Source organism: Dama dama, chromosome 1 (assembly GCF_033118175.1).
Source record: "Dama dama isolate Ldn47 chromosome 1, ASM3311817v1, whole genome shotgun sequence".
NCBI lineage: Eukaryota > Metazoa > Chordata > Mammalia > Artiodactyla > Cervidae > Dama > Dama dama.
In genome coordinates, this window is record NC_083681.1 from 22,361,691 (window position 1) to 22,380,097 (window position 18,407).

The window sequence follows — 18,407 nt, forward strand, 5'->3', positions numbered from 1 at the left end:
AGTACAATGCTTTGGAAATCTACAGAAACATCAGCTGTTCTGAAAAGGCTAAAATCCACTCTTACAAATCAAATGAATCTTTCTAGAAATCCTTGAGTGTGAGAAAGAGTAATGATTCGTGTTAAAGTAACATAAAATTAGCACTGTCATTGCTGCCTAGATTAAGTCTTTCTTAAATGCATTGTTGTCTAAGATCCAGGAAACTGCCTGTCCAGACAGTATCCACATGCAGCTGTAGCCTGAGGCTAGATTCTGGGTACAATTATCCTCTTTCCGGATACTGGAGAGAAGCAGGATCTGAAATGAAACAGAAGTTGCCCAGCAGTACAGAGCCCAGGGAGGTGTATCCATCATGAAGGCACTGGAGAAACAGGCAAACCGGTGCCCTGCTGGAGGGCTGATTACCACAGCCTGCCTCATGGAGGCTGCTGGAAGATCCCAGCTCCCTTTTCACATTTCTCTCCTTCCTTTTATCTAACTGTTGCTGCTCATCCCCTAGGTAAAAAAAAAAAAAAAAAAAAATGATGTGCAAAATTAAGAAACATGGGGAAAAGTACAAACATTCTAGAAATTTTATAAAGTTCCTTTCTTTTACTTTTTTAAAAATAATTTTATTGGAGTACAGTTGATTTACAATGTTGTATTAGTTTTTGGGTGTATAGCAAAGTGAATCAGTAAAATGTATACATATATTCATCCTTTTTTCAATTCTTATCACATACGGATTGTCACAGAATATTGAGTAGAGTTCTCATCACTATACAGCAGGTCCTTGCTGGCTATCTATCTTATACATAGTAGTGTTTTTATACTTGTTTTAAATCGGACACCAGGCATCATGTTGTCTGGGATGCTGTGCCCAGGTTCACCTCACACCTCTTTGCATTCCAAGAGTGTGATTTCTCTGCTCTTTATTCCATAAATGATGATGCAAGGGCTTTCTCTGTCTAATCACTGAGTTTCCATTCTCTCAAATATAGCACCAACTACATGTCTTCCTTGACTTATGAAGGGGCTATGTCCCAATAAACTCATGTAAGTCAAAAATATCAGCTGAAAGTGCACTTAATGCACCTATAAATTTCCTTTGGTGGGATGGGGAGGGAGATGGGAGTTCCAAAAGGAGGGGATGGACGTATACCTGTGGCTGATTCATGTTGAGGTTTGGCAGAAAACAACAAAATTCTGTAAAGCAATTATCCTTCAATAAAAAATAAATTAATTTTTAAAAAGAAAAAACATCATTGACTTACATTTTAAAAGGATGCTCAGTAACCTCTTTTATACCATTTTAAATGCTAGTATAGGTAGGGGCATTAAACACACAGCTATATGGGGACAATTCTCCAGGGTCTGGGGCGTGTCTGCATATCTTGCATGCAGAAGCATTGACTATCTTTTGTCTGGACTATCTTTTAAAGGGTGTGTGTACAGCAAACAACCTTGGAAAAATTCTCCCTCCAGAGAAAAAAGCAACCATGCTTACTGTTCATTATAAAAGATGCTATCCATTTAAAAATATATTTTTGTAACTATGTATGGTAATGGATGTTAACTAGATTTATTTTGATGATTACTTTGCAATATATACAATATCAAATAGTTGTGTTGTACAGCTGAAACTAGCATGATGTTTATGTCAATTATACCCAAAAAAAATCCTTTAGGAGATTGAGAAAAACTCTTTAGAAGAAACTCTGAAGCTCCACATGACCCCTGTGCAGTGTGGGCATGAAAGATTCGCAAGGAAAGGGGGGCTTTTTTCTGAGCCTGGATTTTACAAAGACTTTGTAATTCACATGCTGTATCTTTAAAGCACTTATATTATTGAAAAGAAAAAAAAAAAAATGATTCCCTTAGCCCCATGTTCCTCCCCTAGAATGAAACCTACTGCAAGCACAGGTGTCTGTTTTGTCCCCTTTGCATCATCCCTGTGGGACTTAAGCAGGGAACCGATGCAAATATGCAGATGCTCATCCACTGGCTATGTCAACTCTAACCCAGGAGCCTCGTGTCTGTTACCAGCATCCCTGAAACTGGCAGGCTCACTCTCACAGTCTTTGGCAACAGCATAGTGGCTGGCACACAGAGGCTGCTGAGTAAATGTTGGTTCCTCAAATAGGTCGCCTTCGTGGAAGCCCCATCAAGGTCTGTTGTTTCTAAGGCCCTCATGGTAGTAGGCCTTTCAGTGTGATTCTTTGCTCTCCTTCCTTCTCTGCAAGATGGTCCTTTGGGTTCTTCTAGTTAAGAAAAGCTTCTGCTTCTTTGATCCCTAGAGTTTCCTCTACTCTTCAGGATTCTCACCTTCCTATAAGTTTGCAGGCTTCACCTATTACAAGTCCTGCCATTATGTTTAGTACAATCCACATCTCATCCCTGAAGACTCTTTCTCCTGGTCTTCAGCTTCTCTGCCCTCCATGAGGCCTGTTCCTCAGCCCCCAGCTGTAGGGAGAACACTTCATTTAACTGTTCCACCAGAGCCCCTCTGTACCATGATATCAGCATCCCCGTCTGAGACCTAGAGACAGTTCTCCCCAGGCCACAGCTTGCATTAAACTCTGCCCTCTTCCACTTTTCCTCTCTTTGTTCTCTGTATGGTTTGTTTACTAGTATGTCTTTCCCATTAGCCCATAAGCAATTTGGAGAGAAGGATATCATATTCCTCTTTACATATCCCTTACAGATTAGTGATTTTACAAATAATAGATTGTCACTAATTAAGAATGTATTTTAATTTTACATAGAGAGGAAGGGCCGGCGGATGAAGACTTTAAGACTTGTTACCTTCACAAGGGAAAGAGGAGGGCTCTTTGGCCACAGGGGCCGTTCCTGTCCCTCATCCATCCCTCCTTGCCATCACTGTTGCTGTTTTGAACACCCTACTATTGCAGGAGCTACTTTGGTAAGAGTCGAAAAGATGGCTTTATGACCGAGCTGCTATTCTGAAGACAAACCAGAAGGAAGAGTCGAGTCACCAGATGAAGGGGACTTAGAGGCCTGAGGGACATGGGAAGAAGTACATTGGCCACTGTGAATAAGGAGTTGATCAGGATCATCCGGAAACTTCCAGTGAAGAGCTTTAAATCATAATATTCATGGGTGTGCGAACAGCAGGGCAAACTTTGGGGAAGGTTCTAGGGCCATGTTAAATTTCTACAGGATGTGGACAAAGAGGAATGGAGGGGCTGCAGGAAAAAGAAGACCTTACTTAACATAATGTCTCTAGGGAGTTGCTCTTGAGGAAGGCAGGAAAATGATCCTGAAGTGAATGAGAGGGTCTCTTAGTAAACCCAAGGGCCTTCCACTTTGCCCCTACCCTTTCCCCACTCTTTGCCTTCAGAGTGCAAGGTTTGCCAGGCCCACCAGGTCCAAAACTGCTACTCTGCATCTTCTAAGAGAGTTTCAGTCTACAACAGAGAAGAAATAAGGCCTCGAGAGAGAACAGCTGGCTCTTTCATTGCACCCCTTTCCACGTGTAGGGCGTGCACAGCATCTTCATTTTATTTTCTGATGTGCCCGGCACAAATGCCAAAGACAGCTACAAGTAATTGCTCTCCAAGCTCCAGTGAACTAGAACATCTTCATTTAAGTCATGCATAGCCCGGAATTTTTTGTAAGAGAGAGAAAGATGACTTTATGTGGTGGTTGCTAGGCAGCCAGGCTCTCAGGGAGCTCTATACACATGCAGCTTTGCAGAATCTCAGCAGGCAGCCACTGTCCTCTTTAAAAAGCTCTCCTTATGCAGCCCTTGCAATCTTCTACTGCATCCAAAAGGGTAAGCTTCTCTGTTTGTAACTACCTACCCACCATTCCCATGCCCCATTAACCAGTGATAAACCAGGAGATGATTTGTGTAACCAAATCTGCCTCACTGAGGGCCTGAGGCAGAACTCCAGTGAAAGTACCACAAAGAATGAGATTTTTAAAGCTTTTCACTTATTGTTTCACATACACATGGAGAAATTTGGGGGGGGGGGGGAAGAGAAATATTAGGCAATTAATTAAAAAAATATAATTCTACAACTCAGAGCAATGGAAATTACGATAATATTTCTTTCTATAGAAATATATAACAAAATTGGGATCAGTGCATGCTCAGGATTTAGCACAATGCCTAAAAATTGTTAGACATTTACACTTCACAAAGAATTTTAATGAGTGGATGAGCATATTCCATTTTAAATATTGCATATGAGTATTTTCACAGTGTTAAAAATGTCAGTGTTTAAAATTTCATCATATATATGTATTATTAAATCATTTGTCTATTTTTATCTAGCCTATTATTAAGTATTTAATTGTTTCCTAATTTTTAGCTAGATTAAACAATGCTATTAAGAAATACTTTCAAATAATGCTCATTTTTAAGATTTCTTTAAGGTAGATTCCCAAAAGCATAGCTATTTGACCAAAAGGTATGAATTATATTAATTTTCTTAGTGGTTATTATGTAAGTGCTTACATTGGTAATACTTTACATTTCCATCATAGGTTATGATAATATGTGTCTCACTGCACTTAACTAGTAAATTGTCATTTTTGTTGACATTTTATTTTTTAAAGTATAATTTGTTTCTGGAAATTAATACCTCATTTTGATTTTATATTAATTTTTTTTTACATTTAGTGGTCATTTACATTTATTCCTTTATGCATTGTGAATGAATGGCCCTTGATGATTTTTTCCCTATTCAGGAGAGGACTACAGAAAACATGGCCACCAGGAAGCAGGAATCCTGGGCCTACCTTCAAGTCTGTCTGTCACAACCAGTTTAAATTGGCTCTAAGACTTTAGTCTTACCTGGTTCAAGGGCATAAAAAGTACTGAAAATTTAAAGCCCAGAGGAAGGATTCTCTTAAGAGAGTTGTCAAGACACTTTGTGCTTATCCCACCACCTCTGTGCAGGGGGAGGGACAGAAAATGCTTTCTCATGTTTAACTAAGTGAGAATTCCCTGAATACCACTCAGAGAGTCTGCTGGCATCTCCTGAAGTTCAGGACACAGGTTATGAGAAGTTCAGGTCAGTTCAGTTCAGTCGCTCAGTCGTGTCCGACTCTTTGCGGCCACATGAATCACAGCACGTCAGGCCTCCCTGTCCATCACCAACTCCCAGAGTTTACTCAAACTCATGCCCATCGAGTTGGTGACGCCATCCAGCCACCTCATCCTCTGTTGTCCCCTTCTCCTCCTGCCCCCAATCCCTCCCAGCATCAGGGTCTTTTCCAATGAGTCAGCTCTTCCCATGAGGTGGCCAAAGTATTGGAGTTTCAGCTTCAGCATCAGTCCTTCTAATGAACACCCAGGACTGCTATCCTTTAGGATGGACTGCTTGGATCTCCTTGCAGTCCAAGGGACTCTCAAGAGTCTTCTCCAACACCACAATTCAAAAGCATCAATTTTTCGGCGCTCAGCTTTCTTCACAGTTCAACTCTCACATACATACATGACCACTGGAAAAAGCACAGCCTTGACCAGACGGACCTTTGTTGGCAAAGTAATGTCTCTGCTTTTTAATATGCTATATAGGTTGGTCACACACTGTTTCTACTGTCTCCCCATCTATTTCCCATGAGGTGATGGGACCAGATGCCATGATCTTAGACTTCTGAATGTTAAGTTTTAAGCCAACTTTTTGACTCTCCTCTTTCACCTTCATCAAGAGGCTTTTTAGTTCCTCTTCACTTTCTGCCCTAAGGGTGGTGTCATCTGCATATCTGAGGTTATTGATATTTCTCCCGGCAATCTTGATTCCAGCTTGTGCTTCTTCCAGCCCAGCGTTTCTCATGATGTACTCTGCATATAAGTTAAATAAGCAGGGTGACAATATACAGCCTTGACATACTCCTTTCCCAGTTTGGAACCAGTCTGTTGTTCCATGTCCGATTCTAACTGTTGCTTCCTGACCTGCATACAGATTTCTCAAGAGGCAGGTCAGGTGGTCTGGTATTCCCATCTCTTTCAGAATTTTCCACAGTTTATTGTGATCCACACAGTCAAAGGCTTTGGCATAGTCAATAAAGCAGAAATAGATGTTTTTCTGGAACTCTCTTGCTTTTTTGAAAAAAAGAAGCTGAGCCGCAAAGATGGCTGATGAGACAGAAGACAGGGGACCCTCCTCAGCTTGACCACACTACCCACTACTTGACAGTGAAGTTCATCAGTCAGATGCAAGTTGCTAGATGGTACCCAGACTCCTGCTCAAGATGTGCCGTTGGAGAGGTGGTGTCACTGGTGGAAGGGGCAGGCAGCCAGATGCCCAGGAGCTGATGGAAGAATTAGGAGTGTCTCACAGAGGAAACCCACTGTGCATGTGAAGTACTTACCATCTGAGAGCCCCCCTGAAAGGAGGAATCTGCAGTAGAGGCAGAGAATCAGCACACCCAGATGGCTGTGCCAGCCAGCAAGACCTTTCCTGAGCCTTCTCTCACCTTCATATCTCTCTTCACCCCTGGAAGACCTGGAGCCTGTGGTAAATCAGAGTAGAGGAAAGGGATCCTTAACAGTCAGGAAGTCCATGGCCTTCTTTGCTGCTAGTATTATAGCTTTCTGGCCCTAGCTGAGAGAGAAGATATAATTTTCAATGAAATTTAACATTTTAATTTAACACTACATTGGATATTATAATCACTGAAAAGAGAGTGTTCTTATTCAAATAACTGCAAACTTTTAAAAGCTTCCCATGTTTTCATCTGAGGAATGAGAAAGAAATTGTCCACAAAGATAGGCTTCAAGGGTCAACAGTGAGGAAGAGCAAACTTACTTTCTATCTCTACCCTTATCAAGCTGAACTCAGTCAAATATCTGACAGAAGGAGGACCCCAGTTATTTCTCTTCTCTCTCTTTTTTTTTTTTTAAGCTTTTTGCTATTCTGATCTGTTTCTTTTTCTAGAATAACTTTAAAATTCTTGGAAAATTCCTAATTAGGATTTTTATTGCAATAGCCCTGTAACTTTGGAGAGAATTTACTTTACTCCAAAATACATGTTACCATCCAGAATATGGTGCCTCTCCTTTTATTCAGATTTTGTTTTTGGATCCCAGTAACAGTGGTGCTAGTGGTAAAGAACCGCCTGCCAGTGCAGGAAACATAAGAGATATGGGTTCAGTCCCTGGGTTGAGAAGATCCCCTGGAAGAGGGTATGGCAACCCACTCCAGTATTTTTGCCTGGAGAATCCTATGGACAGAGGAGCCTGTCTAGCTACAGTTCATAGGGTTGCAAAGAGTCAGACATGACTAAAGCCACTTTGCATAGCACAAAATTTAAAAACAGTCATCCTCATTATACTCTACACTATTATTGTTGGCTTTAATTCAATGAATTTTATGGTTTGTTTTAATTGATGTTTCTGTTGTTCCAGCTATGAAGGCAGTATTTTTTCTTTCATGTCTCAAAACTGGCAATTGAATTTTAAACTGAATAGGAATTTGTGTATTTAAATTGTAATCAACCATTCTACCAAAATTTTTATTCATTTTAAGAAACTTTAGTTGATTATCTTCCCATTTCATAGGTTTGTAGTTAAAACTATTCACAAAAAATTACATGCATGCTTTCTTGTGTGCTAGGTCTTGTTTCTGCTTTGTGTTCTGCTGCATTGTCAAAAATAAAGAGAATAAAAGAATTTATCAATGGTGATATACATCAGGTAGATCTGTTCTTCAACTGGAATTTTTTCTAATGTTTCAATCTTTAGAAACTATTGTCTTTAAAAATATATCCTTTGTGTGTTAAGGAATTAAAATTATATTCTCAGTTTTATAAAAATTAGGTCAAGAATGGGTATTTAAACTCTATTGTTACAGGTCTTCAGGTAAAGATATGTAAAGGCCTCCAGTGAAAGACATTTCAACTCCCCAAGTAGCACCTCTTCCTGTGTTTAAACCACTCTCGTTTATGCATAATTTAAACTTTATATTATAAATTCAGTTTATATGCATATGTTTTACATGAAATAAAAATATAAAACATTGCCAGCTCTTACCCATTTTTAAGGCCCAAATAGAACTAATAAACAGACCAATAGGACTCCTAATCACTACAGTTATATATATATTCAATTTTCAAAATAGAAGACAATAGGCTTTTTAAAATTCCATAATCATAATAATAGCAGCTAACATGTTCAGCACTTATGAACATTTAGGAAAAAAATGTCCCAGCAAGAGCCAGTATAGGTTCACTGAGAATAACACATCAAATTATATGTATCATAAAGTTATTCACTTCAGTTCAGTTGCTCAGTTGTGTCCGACTCTTAGCGACCCCATGGAATGCAGTATGCCAGGCTTCCCTGTCCATTACCAACTCCCGGAGCTTGCTCAAACTCATGTCCATCGAGCGGTGATGCCATCCAAACATCTCATCCTCTGTCATCCCGTTCTCCTCCTGCCTTCAGTCTTTTCCAGCATCAGGGTCTTTTCCAATGAGTCAAGTCTTCACATCAGGTGGCCAAAATATTGGAGATTCAGCTTCAGCATCAGTACTTCCAAGGAATAATCAGGACTGACTTCCTTTAGGATTGACTGGTTTGATCCCTTTCAGTCCAAGGGACTCTCAAGAGTCTTCTCCAGCACCACAGTTCAAAAGCATCGATTCTTTGATACTCAGTTTTCTTTAAGGTCCAACTCTCAATCCATATAAGACTACTGGAAAAGCCATAGCTTTGACTAGACAGACCTTTGTTGGCAAGGTAATGTCTCTGCTTTTTAATATGCTGTCTAGGTTTGTCATGCTTCGACAATCCCATGGACGGAGGAGCCTGATGGTCTGTAGTCCACGGGGTCGCTGAGAGTTGGACACGACTGAGCCACTTCACTTTCACTTTTCACTTTCATGCATTGGAGAAGGAAATGGCAACCCACTCCAGTGTTCTTGCCTGGAGAATCCTTGGAATGGGGAGCCTGGTGGGCTGCCGTCTATGGGGTCGCACAGAGTCAGACACAACTGAAGTGACTGAGCAGCAGGTTTGTCATAGCTTTCCTTCCAAGCTTTCCTTTCAAGTCTTAATTTCATGGCTGCAGTCGCCATTTGCAGTGACTTTGGAGCCCCCCAAAATAAAGTCTCTCACTATTTCCATTGTTTTCCCTTCTATTTGCCATGAAGTGGTGGGACCAGATAACATGATCTTCATTTTTTGAATGTTGAATTTTAAGCAAACTTTTTCACTCTCCTCTTTTACCTTCATCATGAGGTTTTTTAGTTCCTCTTTGCTTTCTGCCATAAGAGCCATGTCATCTGCGTATTTGAGGTTATTGTATTTCTGCTGGAAGTCTTGATTCCAACTTGTGCTTCATCCATTCTAGCATTTTGCATAATGTACTCTGCATATAAGTTAAATAAACAGGGTGACAATATATAGCCTTGACGTACTCCTTTCCCAATTTGGAACCAGTCCGTTGTTCCATGTCCGGTTCTAACTGTTGTTTATTGACCTGCATACAAAGTTCTCAGGAGGCAGGTAAAGAGGTCTGGTACTCCCATCTCTTTAAGAATTTTTGACAGTTTGTTGTGATCCACATAGTCAAAGACTTTAGCATAGTCAATGAAACAGAAGTAGATGTTTTTCTGGAATTCTCCTGCTTGTCTATGATCCAAGGGATGTTGGCAATTTGAGCTCTGGTTCCTGTGCCTTTTCTAAATCCGGTCTGAACATCTAGAAGTTCTTGGTTCATGTACTGTTGTACTGTTGAAGCCTAGCTTGGAGAATGTTGAGCATTTGTTAGGTGAGATGAGTGCAATTGTGAGGTAATTTGAACATTCTTTGGCATTGTTTTTCATTAGGATTGGAATGAAAATTGACCTTTTCCAGTCCTGTGGCCACTGCTGAGTTTTCCAAAGTTGTCGGCATATTGATTGCAGCATTTTCACAGCATCCATAGCATCCTTAGTGGAGAGCCCAGAGCCACTGACCTTCAGGTCAAGGCCCAAAGTCAGTCTGATTGTCAGCATTAATAAGCACCTATGAAGTACAATCTCTCCTATCCTCTGAGGATTAGATGAAGAAATTCTTCACTTTTAGTAGAGTATAAAACATACAGATTATCTCATTCAGGTCAATGTTTATTACAATACATCTTTTAGGATTTGAAAAAGCTCTACTGGAATTCCATCACCTCCACTAGCTTTGTTTGCAGTGATTCTTCATAAGGCCCACTTGACTTCTCACTCCAGGATATCTGTCTCTAGGTGAGTGATCATACCATCATGGTTATCTGGGTCATTAATATCTTTTTTGTTTAATTCTTCTGTGTATTCTTACCACCTCTTCTTAATATCTTCTGCTTCTGTTAGGTCCACACCTTGCAGAGTTCTGACTTCTCAAATAGCAGAGTAGAAGGACATGTGTTTATCTTCTGTGAGAACTCCAAAATTACAACTTGCTGCTGAATAACCATTGACAAGAGAATGTTGGATACCACCAAAAAAAGAGGCCTCACTTTCAAGGGCAAAGGAGAAGCCCCAACAAGACAGTAAGAGGGGCAAAATTGCATTTAAAATCAAACCCCATACCTGCCAGAGATGCTCAGAGGACTCAAAACAAAACCTTGTGTGCACCAGGACCCAGAGATCCCACAAGAGACTGAGTCAGACCTTTGAGTGTTTAAGTGTCTCCTGTGGAGGCATGGGTCAGCTGTGACCTGCCATGGGGCACAGACTCTGGCTGCAGCAGACCTGGGAGGCATGGTATGTGACATAAATCCTCTTGGACAAGGTCACCATTATCCCCACCATAGAGTCACTGAGCAGATGACCCACAAACTGGAGAACAATTACATCAAAGAAGTTCTCCCACTGTTGCAAAAGTTATAGGGCCCACAACAGCTTCCCCAACCTGGGGATCTGGCAAAGGGGCTAAGAACCCCCAGGAAATTTGACTTTGAAATCCAGTAAGATTTGATTACAGAACTTCCACAGGACTGGGGAAACAGACTCTTGGAGGGCACAAATGAAACCTTGTGTGCACCGGGACCCAGGAGAAAGGAGCAGTGACCCCACAAGAGACTGAGTCAGACTTGCCTGTGAGTGTCCAGGAATCTCCGGCAGAGGCACGGGTCAACAGTGGCCTGCCATGGGGTCAGGGGCACTGAGTACAGCAGTCCTGGGAGCTACTGGGTGTTCTGGCGTTAGTCCCTTAGAAGGAGGGCACCATTACCTACATTACCCCTACCACAGTTTGGCCTCAGGCCAAACTACAGGGAGGGAACACAGCCCCCACCCATCAGCAGAGAATTGGATTAAAGATTTACTGAGCATGGTCTTGCCACCAGAGCAAGACCCAGATTTCCCCACAGCCAGTCCCTCCCATTAGGAAGCTTTTACAAGCCTCTTATCCATATCCAACAGAGGGCAGAGAGAATTAAAACCACAATCACAGAAAATTAGTCAAGCTGATCGCATGGATCACACCCTTCTCTAACTCAATGAAACTATGAGCCATGCCATGTAGGGCTACCCAAGACAGACGGGTCATGGTGGAGAGTTCTGATAAAATGTGGCCCACTGGAGAAGGTAATGGAAAAAACACTTCCGTATTCTTCCCTTGAGAACCCCATAAAGTTATCAAAAGAGAGATATACAGAGTGAACCTGTATTTCATTTATTTAGTCATGCCTCTCTAAATGGTTTAGGTAAGATGGCAAAGTATTGTAGATTTGCAGCTATTTGAAATTAGAGTCTAAATAGTGGTCTGTGCTCCCAGGAGGATTTATCAGAAGTTCTTAATTCTTCCTATTATATGTTATTTTCTCAGTTATTCAAATGTAGGTATGGGGGGAGACATATCACACTGCAAAATGTCACAGAGCTGCAAAAAACAGAAGAAATCAAATGGGAAAAAGAAATCAACATTTTAAAAGATCTTGATGGTTTGAAATATAGAAATCTCAAAAAAGAATTTAAATCTTAGAAAAATGAGTGAGTCTTATCACATAGTATGGGAGAATGAGGTGACTGGCTTGGCAGATATTATATCAACATCATCAACAACAAACATTCTCTAAAGGCCTTCTATATGAGACTTGTGGTCAGTATAGAGTGGCCAGATGTGGTATCACAGGTTGGGTCCCAGGAAGCAGGCAGTAAAGTGGAGTTTAGAGGACAGGCTCTGTATCAGCAGCAACCTTAGCATCAACACCTGTGGAGAGGCAGGGATGGGAGCAGGACCAAGCAAAGGGAAAAGTCAAGCTGAGACAGGTCCATAACTACTTTGACCAAACTTATGGCGGGGGGGGGGGGGGGGGGGGGGGCGGGGTTGGGAGAACTAGAATGGCTCTTCAGCATAGTCTGGAGTTGGGCCAAATGGCTGGCCTAGCCTTCATACGCCCACATGAATCCGTCACCGGATGCAGGCCGCCCAGGGGAAAGGCTGTGACCTTGGACGAGGCGCTCTCCACAGCTGAAGCAATCCCTGAAGGAACTGACAGCTGAAGACTCTCCACAGACAGCACAGCCAGCAGCTGGGTCAACAAATCCTTCAGGGAAGGGGTTTCTGGGCCACATATCACAGTATCCACCACAGTGGGAAACCCCAGTGTCTGCTCCAAGCCCATAGAAATGCTGGGGAGAATGTATTCTTTTAATGTTTTTAATACACGGTCAAGCATAAAATAGCAAGAAAGGGTGCCAAGAGTGAAGAGGGAACTGACAGGCAAAGCACAAGGACCACATATATGCCCAAGGGGGATAAGGTTTTAAGCACAGTGAGGAGGAAATGAAGGCTTTGGGCTCCACTCCCAATCACCCACCAGAAACAAGAGCTAGAAACTCCTGTCTGAAGTGGGTAGCCCAATTCCACACTATTCTCAAGAGAGGAAAAAACCTAAAGTGAGACATTAATATAAAAATTGATCTGAAAGTCACTTGGTGGACAAAGCCTCAACAGAGGCACACCTGAAAACACCCATTGGCATCCCCGGCTCAGAGTACCTGTGGTCAGCTGTGTCAGAGACAGCGCACATGCGCAGTGAGGATGATCCAGGTAAGAACTTTCAAATGCCAGAATCTACAAACTTGGAGCATCCTCAAAGTCACTTAAGATAAAGATGTTTAAACAGAGAAATAGTTGCTGTTGTTGTTTAGTTGCTAAGTCGTGTTTGACTCTTGCCACCCCGTGGACTGTAACACACTAGGCTCCTCCGTCCATGGGATTTCCCAGGCAAGAATACTGGAGTGGGTTGCTATTTCCTCTTCTAGGGACTCTTCCCCACCCAGGGATAGAATCTATGTCTCCTGTTGGCAGGTGGATTCTTTACTTCTGAGACACCAGGGAAGCCCCCAGAGAAATAGAGGAAGGGACAAAATCCAAAAAGCAAACTGAGCAGAATTAATTCTAGAAATTCTAGAAATTAAAAGTAACGACATTGAATTTTTTTTTTTAAACTTCAATTGATGATCCACTCAATGGCACAGTTAAAGAGAATAAGGACTAAATTAGAAAACTGCTAGCAGAAATCACCTAAAATGCAGCCCAGAAAGATAAGAAATTGAAAATATGAAATTGTATATTAAATTCAAGGAAACGCATAAGATTCTGATAAACTTTTTTTCATTCATTAAATATTTGTTAAATGCTTACTATGTAGCAGGTATTATGCTAGACATGGGAACACAACAGTGAATAAGAAAGAGTAACATTTACTTTTCTAATCCATGACACCTACCAATTAAGTGAACAAATTAAATGATAAAAAGCAAGCAGAGCTATATGGTTACATAGTCTTGGGCGTGAGGGAAAGTTTGTCCCACTACGCTTTTTTCTGGTTAACCATATCTGGAATAATAGAATCTTTCTGGACACCAAAATTTAAAGTTGGATATTGACAAATTATAGAGAGTCCAGGTTCAGGAGACAGAAAATGTAAAGTAGCCTAGAACATATGTCATTTAAGATATAATTGAAGTGTTCTCCAGCCAGCACAGAAGAGAATAAATAGACGCAAAACCCTCTAGTGCTTTCCAACCCTAGAGTATTATAATTCAGCTTAAGGCTTTTGTGGCAGAAATTAGCTGTTTGCGTCATTCCTCCTTCTAGTTACACAGCTAATCTATTACTTCTCAGCTTTCCTTCTAGTTGGTTGAGGTCACATGACTAAATTCTAGCCCATAGCATGGAACACTGTATGCCATCTCTAAGCCTGGACCATAAACAACCTGTGAACACATCTGTATTCTTTCACTATCTTTGGGCCTGGTGCCAAATGCAGTGACCTTGAAAACTAGTGCTCAGGTAATAAAGCCACAGGATGGAGGGAGTGTTGATCCCTGAGTCACTACATGGAAGAAAGCTTCCACCAGTTAGGCATGTTTACTTTGGACTTTATATGATTGACAAATGTATGTTTATCCTATGTAAACAATCATTCATTTTGCTTTTACTTTTCTTATTAATAGCTAACACTATCTTAACTAATCCAGTTTTTAAAAATAGGGCTCTCCCCAGGTTGGATGCATGAGACAAGTGCTCGGGCCTGGTGCACTGGGAAGACCCAGAGGGAGCGGGTAGAGAGGGAGGTGGGAGGGGGGATCGGGATGGGGAATACATGTAAATCCATGGCTAATTCAAGTCAATGTATGACAAAAACCACTACAATATTTTAAAGTAATTAGCCTCCAACTAATAAAATTTAAAAAAAAAAAAACAGGGCTCTAGTTTTTGCTTCTAGTTCCTACTTCATTCAACTGATTCATTCTAATGGAAGTCTATATCCCACAACTCCATCTCTTAGGGAGGGACTCTCCTAGATAGAAAGCTTTTATCCTACCTTGAAGTATTTCTGTCACTGAGGTTAGTGTATCATCTTGTTATTGGTCCAACTTCTCTCAAGAGGACAGTCCTTATTTATTCTTCTAAAGAAATCAGTTTAGACATCAACTCCTCACTCAAACTGAGTTACTTAACTCCTGGGACTCTTTCATGGTTTTGTTTATATCCCCTAAAGCCTATCACAGTGCTAGGTGTATAGCAGATAATTGTTGATGGAATTATTAAACTAACAATGTGTGTGCACTCAGTCATGTCTGACTCTTTGTGACACCATGGACTGTAGGCCACCAGGTTTCTCTGTCGATAGGATCTTTCAGGCAAAAATACTGGAGTAGGTTGCCATTTCCTTCTCCATGGGGATCTTTCTGACCCAGGGATCAAGCCTGCAGCTATTGTGTCTTCAGCATTGGCAGGTGGATTCTTTACCACTAGCGACACCTGGGAAGCCCAAAACTAACAATAGAGGAGAATAACAAATGTGAAGCAATGCCTCTAATCTCTGGTTCCTAATGAGTAAGCCAAGCAAAGCCATATTCAACAAAAAGAACACAGAGAACTATATATGCAAACTTATATAGTACTATTTCAGTGCAGGTTACATGCATCTGTGCTATGTTTATATAGGAGAAAACAGATTGAGTTGAGATCAGTTATTTCTGTATGGAAAACCAACAGCTTTTTTTTTCTTTTTATAAGATCAAGGAAACCTGAATGTGTAGCTATTTTTAAAATACACACAGGGGTCCCCTAAGCAAATGGTCTCTGACTAAATTAGTAAATGAGTGATGGTAATGAGATTACTCTGGGAAAAGCACATGTCAACACCGTAGTGCTCTTGAGCACAAAACATACAAGCAAGACTTTTAGGAAAACCTAATCTTCTATTGCACAGGCACATCTGTCCAGCTCAAGGCCAAATTTCTAATAGATCCCTGAATTTTATGAGCAGAACTAAATATTTAGGCAATTTGCAAGGGCAGTGCATTCTTAGCTTTCTCTTGCATCTGTAGTAGAATCAGAAACAGAATGAGAAGATACCATATTCCTTGTTATTTTGAAAGACAAAATGAAAAAGAAAGTTCTTGCTAAATTATAAATATCCTAAATAATGTGCACCCTAATCAGTGCTCTAAAAACCTGACCTTGCTCCTTCTTGGGCCCCTTCTCTTCTCCTCTTTTAAACATCACATTGTGTAGTGTAAGAAGGTAGGAAGCAATACCCTTCCATGCCTGCCTTCTTCTTACAGAAGCATTGTGAGGCCAGGAATCATTGTTTACCACCTGGGACCTGGACCAATCAGAGGATTTAGTCAGTGTTTAATCAACAATGAATATTCATTGGAAAGACTGATGCTGAAGCTCCAATATTTTGGCCACCTGATGAGAAGAGCCAACTCACTGGAAAAAACCCTGATGCTGGCAAAGATTGAGGGCAGGAGGAGAAAGGGGTGACAGAGGATGAGATGGTTGGATGGCATCACTGACTTAAAGGACATGAGTTTGAGCTAACTCCATAATATGATGAAGGATGGAGAAACCTGGCCAGCTGCAATCCATGGGGTTGCAGAGTTGGACATGACTGAGCGACTGAACAACAACAAATTAAATGTTTGTCAAATAATATTGGATTTTCCTGAAATGTATCAAAATAAGTATGATGAAGTCTCTCTTGTTTGTGAGTATACTTGGAAGAACAGAACACAGATGTAATTGATAGCCACACACCCTCTTTTCTAACTAAAATTGTTAACTAAATTGTTTTTCTAACTAAAATTCCACAGCATCAGAACCATTGTCTTATTCATGGTAGTGTCCCCAGCATGCATTCAATAAGCATTTATTGAGTAAGTGTATGACCTCTTTCGTGTAATCTTTTGAGAAAATTTTATTTAATAAAGTAACCTTATCCAACCTTGTCATGGATCCTTGGTGCATCACTTCCCCCAACTTCCTTTGTTTGCTCACAGTTTGACCAGTGGCTTCTGCAATGTTTTTGCTTCCTATTGATGCTGTAACAATTACCGCAAATTTAACAGCTTAAAAAAACACCCACATAATATCTTACAGCTCCGTTGGTCAGAAGTCCAGGTAAGCCCAGAGCCTCCGCTCTGTGTCTCAGGCTGGGCTCTTGTCTGGAGCTCTGGGGAAGAATCCACGTCCAGGCTCTTCAGGAGGTTGGCAGAATTTAGTCCCATGTGGTGGTAGGACTAGGTTGTCTTTTCCTTGTTGGCTATTGACCAAGGGTTGCCCTCAGCTTCTAAAACCCACATTCCCTTGCTCATAACCCCCTTCATCTAGAAGCTGCTAATGGGGACCTGAGTCCTGTTCATATTTTTAGTATCTTTGTTCTCCCCTTCTGCCACACATCTGCTGCTTTTTTCTCATCTCCGCCTTGCACTTCTGTTTTCAAGGGTTCATGTGGTCTATTTGGATGACCCAAAATAATCACCCTAAGTTTGTTTGGGCTTCTATAACAGAACCCCCCATAGGCTGGGTGGTTTGAATGACAAATATATATTTCTCACATTTCTGGAGGCTAGGAAGTTCTAGATCAACACACTGAGAGATTCTGTATCTGGGGAGGACCTGCTTCCTTGTTCATAGACAGCAGTCTTCTCACTGGGTCCTCTCACAGCACAAAGGGTGAGAAAGCTCTCTGGGGACCCTTTGCTTACAATACCAATCCTATTCATGAGGGTTTCATGCTTATGACCTAATTACTTCCCGGAGGCCTACCTTGTAATATAATCACATTGAGCATTAGGATTTCAATGTATGAATTTTGGGGAACACACACACTCAGTTCATAATATACTTGCTATTTTAAGATCAACTGATTAGGAACCTTAATTCCATCTTCAAAATCCCTTCACAGCAGTGCTTAGATTACTATTTGACTGATTAACTGGGGAATGGGAATTTGGGAGAATTTAGACCTCTACCACATTCAGAGTGTGTGAACAAAAGAGAATGCCCCAAATGTAAGTTGTCTTTATGTCACCACATCTCATCTCATATGTGACATCTCATTTCTGCTACCATATTCTATTTGTTAGAAGCAAGTCAGTAAGCCCATCTCTTACTCAGGGAAGGGGAATATGCAGTCTTGAGAACTAGTCAGCAAGGATCACTGGGTACCATATCAGAGGTTGCCTAACACAGAAAAGTAATTACATTGTTTTGCATGACTCAGCTTTCAAAAGCATTTCTATAAATAGACAATGAGGTAAGTAAAATTATCATAACCTTATACTGAGAGGAAAAGGTGATAGAATAGATATATGTATTTGATGGGAGAAGAGGAAAGAAAGAAAACTAAATTCTCATAGTCAAGTGTGAAGAATCAACATGAAATATCCAAAAATTGGAAATCAAGAAGTAGCAGTGTATCTGTTATTTAGAGACATGAAAGTGAAAGGATAAAAACCAGGTAAATGAGGTTAAGTGCTCTGGGAGGGGTGGATGTGAGTGTGCAGGGGCTCCTCACGATGATGGCTGTTTCTTATAAGAAAACTTATAGACGTTTTGACTCTTCAAACCAGGTGTGTGTATAACTTTGATTAAAAGAATGGGGGTGGAGGGACAACAAAAGAGGAACAGTTTTCCCATGGAAAACTGAGTATTTGCATCTGGTGAAAACTAT